The 10,940-nt window shown below is 41.0% G+C and overlaps 1 long non-coding RNA gene across 4 annotated transcripts in view; it reads right to left on the bottom strand.

Annotated features, from left to right (window-relative positions):
- LOC149311888 (uncharacterized) overlaps positions 1-10,940 on the bottom strand; it is a 42,863-nt gene that overhangs the window by 31,253 nt on the left and 670 nt on the right. The window contains exons 1-2 of one of the 4 annotated variants that reach the window (XR_016281513.1): positions 10,843-10,920; positions 6,099-6,165 (exon numbers count right to left, since the gene is read on the bottom strand). The exons of 1 other annotated variant lie outside the window; for it this stretch is intronic. This is a non-coding gene — a long non-coding RNA (uncharacterized LOC149311888). Of the gene's footprint in view, positions 1-6,098; positions 6,166-10,842; positions 10,921-10,940 lie in introns of those variants that run through there. 2 more of the 4 variants (XR_016281516.1, XR_016281515.1) reach the window with 2 other exon arrangements.

Here is a 10,940-nt window from a genome sequence, read left to right as displayed (position 1 = left end):
AGGAACTCAGGGGAGGCAGCTACCATCCCTTCTAATAAAGAAGTCCCTGCGCTCTAACCTTGTGAGCCATGGCTCAAAAATGAGTAGTAGCTGGTTTTAGTATTTTTAATGGGTGGACTCCAGTTCAAAAAGAGTTTCAATGCCTTCAATAGCACCTTTAGAATTTGGACTAAACCCCAAAGCCAATTCACGACTCAGCTGACACTGTGTGCATGAGCCATTCCAATCCATAGCATCATTACCTAGAGCCCTTCCAAGGCTCTTTGCCCTTTCCCAATTTTTGCCACCTTCAGAAGGCTTCTTAAAGGGCTCATAGACTGCACCAGAACATCTGTATATTATATTAGTAACTTTGTGTCATTTGACCAAGCTGGCTGAGGTACAGAAGAGAAAGCAGACTCGCAATAAGGGAATATTGCAAGAAAGCCTTCTAAAGTTGCAACAGCCACTTCAACATTCCACAGGTGATATGAGAAGGTCTTGATCAGGGCTCATTATTATGGTTTAACAAATGGGCAGGGCTTCCCAATGTTCCCTGCATGATTTGTTGCTGGTTATTCCCTAGTTATTCCCACGATAAGTCATCTTTAATCACGATCGCTTGTGAAAACCTTTACCGTGATCGTGCAAATATCACTGGATAATGCCAGTTTAAATCACTGATTTCCCCCGATTTTGCCCATGTGATAAAGTCCTAGGATTCTGGCAAGTCATGGTTCAAATCTCCACTTGGCCATGAAAACCTACTGGATGACCTTGAGCAAGTCACATTCTCTCAGCCACAGAGGAAAACAATGGCAAACCTCTAAATAAATCTTGTCAAGAAAACTATATGGAAGGGTCATCATATTTGAGTCTGTTGTTGTTGTTGTGTGCTTTTAAGTCAAGTTTTTACTTATGGCAACCCTAAGGTGAACCTATCATGGATTTTCTTGGCAAGATTTATTCAGAGGAGGTTTGCCATTTACCTTCCCCTGCAGTTGAGACCATGTAACTTGTGCAAAGTCACCAGAGGGTTTCATGTGTCTATTAGTAGGCACATAACTACAACAAGCCTGTACGTATGACCAGAACTTGGGAAATTCCATTCTAGACTGCAACTCCCAGAATTCCTCAGCCATTCTAGATTTTGGGGCATTGTACTCTAAAAATGGAACTTTCCCCAGCTCTTCCTATGGCTTGGCCTTGTCACAATCACATTCTTCCCTCTACCAGAAGGATCTGACACACAGTGGGGTAGATCTTATTAACGGTGCCACCTGCGGCACCATTTTCTAAGTCCTGCAAATCTTCTCCTGCTGTGTCCGACAGCCAGTTTTCATCAGACCACTATGCCTGCTGAGATTTTGGATATTCGGAGTCTAGATGAATATGTCAAATTCCTTTCCTAAAATATGTTGCCATGGCTTTCACAGAACAAGTTTGCTGGGCAGGTTGGAGCAGGAGGGAGGCAGAAGAAGGAACAAAGCTTTTAATTCAGAATCCCTTTCTGGTTCCCTTTTCCATCATAGGGTGCGTGTTTGTGATAACATCACTACAAGACATGTACAGACAGAATTTATAATGCTCACTAGTCAGTGAATCTATGGACTCAGGTTCGAGAACATGTTGTGCAATCTGTATTCAGCTCTAAGACTTAGTAAAGGATGGAGATGAAAGGAATGGAGATGAAATATCTCTTTATAGGCTTCTTGGAAGTGCAAGCTGAAATGCCCTCTTGCTTTCATATGTCATAGCAGAGCATAAATCTCCATTGGCATCCCCACATTGCTGGCTTTGAGGGTGATGGCAACACTTATTTTTCCAGATGTTGAATAGCACTTCAAAGGCTGTGGGGTGCAGCTCTACCCCCTGCCACTGCCTGGTCACAAGTGTTCACCCAAATGCCATTTGGTCAATAAATGTCTTGTGGGAAGCTGCATCTAAGGCCACAAAGAGATTGCACAAGAGAGTGCAGGATGCCTCCTTCTGCAACATTTAAAACTTATTTATGATACTGTAATCAGAGGCTAAGGCAATGTAAATCACTGACAGGATCCTGATCATAGTATCCTGCTTCAGGCAATATAGGGGAAAAAACAACAACTATAAATAAGGAAGGATAAGTACAGGACCTGACGTCAGAAGGCAGACTGAAAATCCAAACACATGCCCTATGAGAGAAGTAAAGCCTGAAAGCAGTCCTTTAGGCAAGTCCAGGGAAGAGTTGGGTAGTCAAGGAACCTACAGATCAAGGAACCAAGACGTTGTTCCAAGACTTTATACCTATAGGAGAAAGCTTTCACTGCCTTGCCCAAGGTATTCTACAAGTGGTAAGAATAATCTGAAGAACTGAACTATATGAAAAATGCTCTACTCATGAGTACACTTTTACTCCTGAAAAATCCCAGTTTATCTGATAGGCATGTCTATATTTGATGTGTAAATAAGATATCTGCAGACACTCCCTAGATCTATGTGGCTGCTCAGCATCTCCTTTTGACTTAGTAGGCACTACTCACACCTCAAGAGGATAGATTTGACTGCCATCTCCCTCAGGGGACCTGGATCCCTGAACTCTGCTTCAGAGTCCTTTGATATTGTTTGGTTTGCTCTTCTATGATAGTTGGCTTGGGGAGTGCCAAATTATTCTGCAAAAAGGATACACCCAATGGGGATATAAGAATAGATAAATGTAATGCTATCTATTTTATTGATGTCTTAGGGCAGGCCTAGGCAGACTTTAGGTTTGTGAGGTCTACATTGTTACTGACACTAATAGAGGTATTTTTCCTCATTTTCAAATTCTGCAGGATAGGATTAAGTTTAAAAAAAAAGTTGAAATTAAAAACATCCACAGCTGTGGAACATTATCCTGAGCTCAAATCAAGGTCACAGAAAGGAATCTTAAACATCAACCCACATATTTAACATTATGTACAGCAGAAGTCAGAAAGAAACCCTTGTAACCCATAGAGTTCAGTCAATTAAATTATGGTAAGAGTCTAGACAAGTTGTGAAGTCAAAGGCTTTCATGGCCAGCATCTATAGATTTTTGTTGGTTTTTTAGGTTATGTGGCCATGTTCTAGAAGAGTTTATGCTTGACGTTTTGCCCGCATCTGTGGCTGCCATCTTCAGAGAATACTGGCATGGAAGAGAGTAGGTATATATATATTCTGTGTGATCCTGGGTAGGGAGGAGTGATTCCCATGCTAATCTATGTATTGTTCTGTTGTTGGTGGCAGAGACTCAGGGGAAGGATATGCAAAGAAGGATTAGCATCTGCTTAATTAGTGATCATTGTCTGCTGGGAAAGCCCGACCCTGGGTGGTTATTCATTTGCATTTGCTGAGTCCTGATTTTGCTGTTTTGCAGGACCAATAGCCAAACTTTGGTTATTTTAAGGGTTTCTTCTTTCCTGTTGAAGTTGTCCAAGTGTTTGTGGATTTCAATGGCTTCCCTATGCATTCTGACCTGATAGTTGTTGGCATGGTCCAGAATTTCAGTGTTTTCAAACAGCATTTTATGCCTAGGATGGTTTATAATGTGTTCTGCTACTGCTGATTTTTCTGGCTGACCCAGTCTGCAGTGTCTCTTGTATTCCTTGATTCGTGTTTGGACACTGAGTTTGGTGGTCCCTATGTAGACTTGACCACAGCTGCATGGTATGCGATAAACTCCTGCGGCTGTGAGAGGGTCTCTCCTGTCCTTCAATGAGCGCAGCATTTGCTGGATTTTCTTGGTCGGTTTGTAAACCACTTGGAGGTTGTGTTTCCTCACCAGTTTCCCTATTCTGTCTGTGACTCTTTTGATGTATGGTAGAAATACCTTCCCTTTGGGTGGTTGCTTGTCTTCACTCCTCTGGGTTTTTCTGGGTCTGGAAGCCCTTCTGATGTCTGAGCTGGAATATCCATTCGCCTGTAGAGCCCGGTTCAAGTGCTTCAGTTCATCTTCCAAGAAGTGGGATTCACAGATGCGTTTTGCCTGGTCTACTAATGTTTTTATTGTGCTTCTTTTTTGTCCTGGGTGATGGTTGGAGGTCTTGTGCCGGTATCTGTCCGTATGTGTAGGGTTTCTGTATACTGTGTGATCCAAATGTTGGTTCAGTTTGCGGACGACTAGGACAAGTTATTCCAGTGACCAAGATGGGTGACGGACTATGGCAGCCTAGCCTAAAATATTAACTTTTCTGAACTTCAGTCATGCTTTACATTCTTTCTTCCCCCAATATTGAGGAAAATATTGGTGTACTGATAAATGACCATTGAAGGTGCATCAGTTCACTCCTCTGGCTTTGGCTATTCTGCCTTTCTCAGAAATTAAACTGCAGCCAAATGTCACTGCAAGAGTTTCCTTTTCCCACTAGCTATTCCCATATGCAAAGGGAGAATTTCTTTTTGCCAGCCAGTTTGCTTGAATTACCTCTCAAGTTGTTCTGTGCCATATACATGTGTAGTATATATCTATGGGAGTGGGGTGGATAGGAAAGCACTTCTTGACATGATGATTATTATCATCCTTACTTACTTATATGCCAGGTTGCTTTACCTCAGCACATCTGCAGATCTCTCATACCTGAAGAATTATGCCAGCAGGCATAAGTCAACAGATGCTGCACAAGCCCATCATGAATCAAGTTAGTAACTAAGCTGGCAATTAGCATGCTTGCATAATTTTGTTAAAAGATTGGAGGCAGTCTGCGCTCAGGGGAAAAACTATCTCACTGCTGCTACGTCTTGCTATAATCCTCCAAATACTCACCAGAAACTATCTCTGCTTATATTCCAATCTCATACACAGACTAATTCACACACAAGGAGCAGGAAACAGAAATGAATGTTGGAAAGAGCAAGGGGGAGATAGAATGAGTCACCCGTCAAGACTAATAGCCTAGGGGTTGGTAAAATAAAACTGATGAGAGCCATCTCTATGATGCAGTAGAACTGACAGCTGCTGGAACCTTTATCACTGACTCATTAAAGATGCTCCACTAACACTAGATATTGCTAAGAGCTAGAAGGGGGAAGTGCAATGGTGCAGTGCAGCCAGAGCCCACAGGTCAAAGCACTGGCCAACTTTGCTTAGCAGTAAAGATGGCATAGTCTGCCACATGCACTTCTGCTTCATCTTTCCCTGTTCCTTCTGAGCTTAGCTTCAATCCTTTGACTTGCTGTGGCAGAGGACGAGTAGGGGGAAATTTCCTAACAATAGTATGTTGTGATAGATCCCTGTTCTAATGTAAAGTGCTTTGAGATGACATGGTTTCGAATGGACAATTGAATCTCATTAACTTTACAAAAGACCTGATCCTGGTGGAAAGGGATAAAATTGGTTTGTTGATGTGGATCAATATAGCACCTTAAGTAACCCCTTGGCTATGTGTCTATCAGTACCCATGTATAGAGCATTGCATAATGGTTGATTAAATATATTACTGAAGGGCTCCCCAACCTATGGTTCTATATTTGTTTTTAAGATGAGTCCCAGTAACTTTGCTATCCAGGTGGCTCCAGTTATTTTCCCAATGGACAGCAAAGCTCAGGACAACAGAATGACCAAGAATCTTCTTCTCCAGGGTGACAAAAGGACAGGAGAAGATGAGGGGGAGGGGGAGAATACAGACAAGAAACATCTTATAGCTCCTGAAAACTGGGCACAGAATCACTCATACAAAGCATTTAATAGAACAATGTAACACTCTAGAAGATATTGGATTGCAGCTCCCAGCATTCTTAACCAGGCCTGATGGGAGTTTCTGTCTAACAACATCTTGATGGCTGCATGATTCCCAACCTTGTTACAGATAAATAGTAGCAAGAGGCTTAAAGCCAATTCCTTAGCACTGCTAGTCAGGGTTCCACTCCCAGTATCCTGTGCCAACAAATGATGCATGCAATGAGACAGTGATGTTTCTCCTGTTAAAAAACAATTATAACCCACTGTGGTAGAGCACATGCTTTGCATGTAAAAATTTTCTCCTTTAAACCTGGAGATCTTTTAGACCGATTTTTAGCTTCAGACCCTGGATTGCCATGACCTCTTAGTGTAGACCACAAATGGGCAAAATGTTTGACTCAGTGAACCAGTGTTGGTTGATAGGTTGTGTGCACATACTCACACAGACAGCCTTCACTGTGAGGTTGAAATGTTTCCTCCCGACCTCCTGAAATTAGGGGATATAATAACTGCAAGAGAAGATTTTAAAGCCTTGTCACTTCCCCATTAAATTAAAAAATCCAGATGCCAATAAAGTTCATTATAGACTTTAAAGATACTGAAGTGCTGAAGGAAGAGGATTGAGTTCAGAACCTTGGTTAGTTCCTATAAAGTCTAGGATAAATCTCAGAGATTTACCAAACTGCTGACCTAGGGCTCTCTCACATTGCACAGTTACAGCATTACAATTCCACTCTAAGGACGAAGGCTTTCATGGCTGGCGTCCTTAGTTTTAAGGACTTCATCACATGATCCTCATTCTCATTGCCATTGAGTTAGTAAAAGGAAATGGATAGAAACTGATTTGGGAGTTTTCCTTAATACACGACCCTTCAACAGTGCCACAGGTGCTGTTTCTTCCATCAGTGGTGCCTTGCATTCTCTTCTGAACTCCACTTTTACCCCGCCTCCCTGTCCCATGCCCTACCTAGCATGCCTTTCAGTTTTTTTTTTATTTTTGTTTCTCTTTGTAATGCAGTTTAGCAATTATGGCAACATGAGTTAGTGAAACAAAGAAGAAAAGAAAAGAAAAAAAGTGAAAAAAGAAAAGAAAACTAGCCTGTTTGAAAATAGTGAGAGAAAGGGGGAGGGGAGAGGAGGACACTGAGACAAGGTGACTGCCCAATCTTGGAACTTCTGCAGAAGGAATTTATTGCACTTGAGGACTAATGGCACAGCAACATGATTGGGAAGTTATTAACAGGTTGTCCCCTCAAAGAAAAAGTGTGCCCTAACCACATTTCACAGACACAGCAGCAGCAAGTCAGAGGTGAGTTTATGCATTAAGTATCACCAATGGTGTTAGTTTCCAACTTTAACTGTGGTTTAAAAGCCACATGTGATAAAGCCTTGAGTCCCTATACTGGAAGAAAGGCAGGATATAAGAATAATAATAATAATAATAATAATAATAATAATAATAATAATAATAATGTCCTAACTGCCATGACAATATCCCATACAATCCTAGGGTTGGTTTACTTAACACATAATTGCTCTGTGAAAGAGAATTATAATTACTTCTACCTAAACTGCAAACCCCAGGATTCCATAGGATGTTACCATCACAGTTAAAATAGCTAAAGAATAATTATGAAATGTGAAAGGGCTCCTGGAAACCATTGGCCAGCCCTGGTACCTCTCCTCTTCTCAGCTGATGGCTGATCAGCTGAGCTGTAGAGAAAAGTGGGAGAAGTTTTCCAGGGCTCCATACAGTCCATTAGCCACTGGTTGCTTACCTGTAGGTAGACAATGCTAAACTTTACAGATCAAAAGGCTGATTCAGTATAAGGCACTGTCAGCTAGGAGTGCTCATGCTGCTTGCCTCTGCCTGGATTCTCCTTCTATATTTCTGAACTGAAAATCATAATACTATGAATCTCCAGTAATATCTCATCCTTTGGACCCACATTACATTGCCCCACCCAAAATGTATTATTCTTGAGTTCACCAAGAACTCTTGAACACATGGAAATACATTTGATTTTGGACAGAAGACCACCAGAGGATACCAGGAATATCCAGATAAGGTCAGAAGAGAACTCTGCCTGAAACCTTGAAGAGCTTCTGCCAGTTGTCAACAGTGGGCCTGGCTCTGTATAGAGCAACTTTCTGTATCCTGTGTTTTTAAGTGAAAAGCATCATAGCACTATACTGCTGCTGCATTCAGAAATAACAGAATATTTCTTTATTTTACTTATTTATGACTCAAGGAAGCTTCAGAAACAGCTTCATATAGCAAAAGCTTCTGAAATCCTGTATTCTTTTACCTTTTGTTGCCATCTGTAAGTAGGAGGTGAATAACATCCTCTCGCCAGCTTATTATGAGGAAGAGACAGGGCAGTTTTATCTTTTTGATGAAGTGCTGTTGCAAAAGTACTCAAGACACAGGATGAAAGAGAGAAGCAAAAAGAAGTTGCAAACCTCTACCACTCATGAAGAATTGCCTCCCCACAACTTAGACCTCTCCATGCCACTTAATGGGGGTGAGAAATGGCAGCTTTAGGGACTCTGAGCTGCTGGATGTAGTTGGGACTAAGCAAATGCACTGTAAATGGGAAGAGGAGAAGAAGGAGCTTCCTGATCAAGGAAGAATGTAAATGATGGGAGAGGAAATGGAACAGATGGAGAATAAGGAGGCAGATATGACTGAAAAATATTTGGTATATACAGAGTTGGATGAAGTTACTTTATTAGACTACAAATCCTAGGAACCACTTTCCAACAATGGCCAGGGTCTCCTAGAAGTTGTTGTGTCCAACAATAACTTTTCCCAAGTTCCAAAGAAATGCCAGAGGCATCAAAATGCAACTCTGATGACAGAAGGCCAAGTTTAGGAAAAGACCGTGTTTCCTCGTTCCCTGTTGCAGTGGAACATTTAGGTAACTCTGAACTTACTGGTCATACAACCTCCCTGTCCTGTTCCATGCTTTACTCTTCACTTGTTTTCAGTTTGGATGCAAGGAAGATGAAAAAATAAATTAATGAATTATCCACAAGGGTGTGGCTATAGGGAGGCATCATGAAGGTATTGATCCCAAAATAAGAACGCTGCAATTTCTGAAACTGACCTTCGCTACCCAAATTTCTAGCACTGCAGTAACTTAAAACTTGACACCATCATTTAGAAAAAGAGTTTAAGCACCTAAATCAAAGTTAACAGGGAATGAGAACACAGCAAATATAAGAGTTGTAGTTGAGAACAATTTTTACTGTTTCACTCTCTGAAATGCTGGATAATACTAGAAACTTGGGGAGGGAAGGAAAATTTCATGAGGGGCAGAATTCTCATTTGGAGGGCAGTTCCCTCATTTTGCTTTCCTCAGTAGCTATAGCCCTGTCTGTGACCCTTATTCTGTGCCTTACAGCTGCTGCCCTGGTAATATATGAGGGAAGGGATGGGTAGGAACAGTCAGCCTGACTTTTTTAAAGCAATGATTGAATGGGGATGCTCACAGTTTTACATTTAAGCTAACTTCCTTCATAATGTCAGCTTTGTACCTACTGCCTGCCTGCTATGTTGTACTGGAGTCAGGGCTTGCAAAATTGCAACAATTTGACTTTTTAATTACCAGGAACAAGGATGTCATCTCCCCACCCACTGTACTCATGTTCTTTTCTCTCTAAGCTTACCTGAAATTCTAGGGGGTGCATAATTGAAGAAGAACATGAGAAGCTAGCCTTGCAACATTTACTTAGAGCACTGTAAAGAATATCCCCTATTAAAGCAGGTAAAATTTTAAAGTGCAACATCTCTATGTAGAGTACCTGATTTTGCATTTAAGTACGTGCAGCTATCATTGAACATGGATATATGACAGAAGCATACTACCAGGAAGCCAAACATAGCTTTACACAGCACATTTCCATGGTGTGCACACTGATGCTAAATTTACACACAATACATAATTCAACTGTGGAATTTACAGACACAACATATTCACTATACTTAGGTGCATTTATTGTATATACTGTACTCATGTATAATTCTAGAAATCTTAGTCAAAAAATTGACCCAAAAAACTTGGGTCGACTTATCCATGGGTCACTGTAAGTACTGTACTCGTGTGTGTGTGTGTGTGTGTGTATATATATAATGGAGCCATCCCCCCTCTCTGAATAGAATGCTAAAAGGCAAAGAGCTTAGTTCATCCTGGGAGCACTAAAAAGAAACATGGATCACCTCTTCTCTCTCATCCATCTGGCCTTTAGGATGAGCACAAACAGTTATGTCTGCTGGAATTTTTTTGGCATCATTTTCCTTTGCATCATCCTTTAGATCTTTTTATACATGCCGCTACATTTTACCCTCAACGTATCTGTGGGTCATATCAAAATACATAATTTTGGCCCCAAAACTGGCCCTCTATTTATACATGAGGTTGACTTATAGCCGAGTATACACAGTAAAAGTGGAGGCAGACAAATTCATGGAACGTGGCTCTAACAACAGCTATTACTCATATTATTAAATTGAGCTTCCATCTTGAGGAACAGTTGACCAGATGCAGAGTTTTTTTGAGTTTTTCCAGTTGGCTATCACTATAAAAAGTGTGCTAGAGAAGCTGAAATTTGCTGTGACCCAGGAAAGAAATACAATTTTATCTATATAGGACATTTGTGGATTACAATTTTTAACAGTCCAATGTATGTTTGCTTTTACTTATTTTTTTATTTTTAAAAAGCATGCAACAATGATGATTCCAATTACCAAGATGCTGAAAATGCAAAGCAGATGCATTGTCACTTTCAAAAATGGCCCCAGGATCCAAAATGCATAAACAAGTTATATAACACCAAATTAATAAAGGCCAAACCACATTTGTGAACTAACGAGCGTGGAACTAGGGTTTCTGTCTGCTGCAAATGGTAAAGATGACAGGTACACAGCCCCTCCATACCCACAGGTACACAGACACACTACCTGCTCTGAATGCCAAGTCTGCAAAACTTCAAAGAAGCCTTGGATTTACAAAAAAAAAAGAAAAGAAAAGAAATGAAAGCGAAGCTGTGAAATAAAGGCAGTGTTTTGCTGGAAGAGATTCAGCTATAACCCAGTGTGCTTTCTTTTCTCAGCTCTACTCTAGGAGCATTGCAGAGCTTCTCTTTCCATCATTCCCTTCCCCCTTTCCTTTCCTTCCACTTACCTCTTTCATCCTCCTTTCCCAGCTCATATTCTCTTCTATCACCATCTGTCACAACTGTGCTCCTGTACCCCCTCATTTCCCCTTTTCTCCCTATTACT

Source organism: Sceloporus occidentalis, unplaced genomic scaffold, assembly GCF_023333645.1.
Source record: "Sceloporus occidentalis isolate IW3139 unplaced genomic scaffold, rSceOcc1.0.p SCAF_5, whole genome shotgun sequence".
Taxonomy (NCBI): Eukaryota; Metazoa; Chordata; class Lepidosauria; order Squamata; family Phrynosomatidae; genus Sceloporus; species Sceloporus occidentalis.
Note: the sequence above shows the minus strand (reverse complement) of the source record. Positions and strands in the feature narration are given on the sequence as shown.